General features: G+C 37.6%; 1 non-coding gene across 1 annotated transcript; it reads right to left on the bottom strand.

Annotated features, from left to right (window-relative positions):
• Positions 1-1,537: 1,537 nt before the first annotated feature.
• Positions 1,538-1,644, bottom strand: LOC116275471. Its single transcript, XR_004184604.1, has one exon. It is a non-coding gene; the product is annotated as a U6 spliceosomal RNA (small nuclear RNA).
• Positions 1,645-1,942: the final 298 nt, after the last annotated feature.

The following is a 1,942-nucleotide window of genomic DNA, read 5'->3' as shown; positions in this document are numbered from 1 at the left end:
GTATGGCCATTTTAATTATGTTGATTCTTCCTATCCATGAGCACAGAATATTTTCCACTTGTTTGTTTCTTTGATTTCTTTGGGCAGTGTTTTGCGGCTCTCCTTGAAGGGATCTTTCACCTCCATGGTTATTTAGCTGTATTCCTAGGTATTTGATTTTCTTTGTGGCAATTCTGAAAGGGATTGTGTTCCTGATTTTGCTCTTGGCTTGTCTATTGTTGGCGTGTAGGAATGCTAGGGATTTTTGTGCATTTATTTTGTATCCTGAGACTTTGCTGAAGTTGTTTATCAGTTTAAGGAGCTTTTGGGCCAAGACTATGGTGGTTTCTAGATATCAGATCATGTTGTCTGCAAACAGGGTTAGTTTGTCTTCCACTCTTCCTATTTGAATGTCCTTTATTTCTTTCATTTGCCTGATTACTCTGGTCAGGACTTCCAATATTATGTTGAATAGCAGTGGAGAGAGATGACATTCTTATATTGTGCTGGTTTTCAAAGGGGAATGCCTCCAACTTTTGCCCATTCAATATGATGATGATGATGTCAAAGACGGCTCTTATTATTTTGAGGTATGTTCCTTCAATACCTAGTTTGTTGATAGTTTTGTTTTTATTTTGTGTTGTTTTTGGTTTTTGGAGATAGAGTCTCAATCTGTTGCCCAGCCTAGAGTACAGTGGTGAGATCTTGGCTAATTGCAACCTCCGCTTCCTGGGTTCAAGTGATTCTTATGCCTTAGTCTCCTGAGTAGCTGAGGCTACTGGTGCACGCCACCATGGACAGTTGTTGTTGTTGTTGTTGTTGTTGTTGTTATTATTATTATCACTGTATTTTCAGTAGAGATGGGGTTTCACCATGTTGCTCAGGGTGGTCTCTAACTCCCGGACTTAAGTGGCCCATCCACTTCAGCCTTCCAAAGTGCTGGGATCACAGGTGTTAGCCCCTGCACCCGGGCAGTTTGTTGGGAGTTTTTAACTTGAAGGCATGTTGAATTTTACCGAAAGCCTTTTCTACATCTATTGAGATAATCATGTGGCTTTTGTCTTTAGTTCTATTTATTTATGTGATAAATTGCATTCATTGATTTGAGTATGTTCAATTAATCTTGCATCCCAGGGATAAAGCCTACTTGATTATGGTGGATAAGTTTTTTGATGTGCTGCTGGATTCAGTTTGCCAGCACTTTGTTGAGGATTTTTGCATCAATGTTCATCAAGGATATTGGCCTAAAGGTTTTTTTGTATGTGTATGTCTCTGCCAGGTTTTCATATCATGATGATACTGGCCTCATAGAATGAGTTGGGGAGAAGGCCCTCCTCCTCAGTTTTTTGGAATAATATTAGTAGCAATGGTACAAGCTCTTTTGTGTACATCTGGTAGAATTTGGCTGTGAATCCATCTGGTCCTAGGCTTTTTTTTTTTTTTTTTGGTTGGTAGGGTATTTATTACTGGCTCAATTTCAGAGCTATTATTGGTCTGTTTAGAGATTAAATTTCTTCTTGGTTCAGTCTTGGGAGGGTGTATGTCTCCAGAAGTTTATAAAAATATGGAACACTTCATGAATTTGCATGTCATCCTTGTGCAGGGGGCATGCTAATCTTCTCTGCATCTTTCTGATTTTATTATATGTGCTGCCAAAGTGAGCACGAGCAGATTTCAAAAGATAACGACATATTAATTATTAGTGATACATTTGTTGGCTCAAGAAACTGTTATTCCAATCTTAGAGGTGTCCTATTTAAAGTTCATATATAAAATATAATCTGAAGCATCTTAAAATCATGTGGCTACTTTAAAAAATAATTTTAAATATCTGTCCTAATTACCAGACCAGTAGAAATAGGCATATATTAAGTGGCTAATATCTACTTGACGGATTATGTTATTTTAGGATAAAAATTGTGTTGTTTTAAATGAGCTAGGCCGCTGGTAGTAAACTGCATAC

The sequence above is a fragment of the Papio anubis genome, chromosome 6 (genome assembly GCF_008728515.1).
Source record: "Papio anubis isolate 15944 chromosome 6, Panubis1.0, whole genome shotgun sequence".
Classification (NCBI taxonomy): domain Eukaryota; kingdom Metazoa; phylum Chordata; class Mammalia; order Primates; family Cercopithecidae; genus Papio; species Papio anubis.
This window is presented reverse-complemented; position numbering and strand designations above follow the sequence as displayed.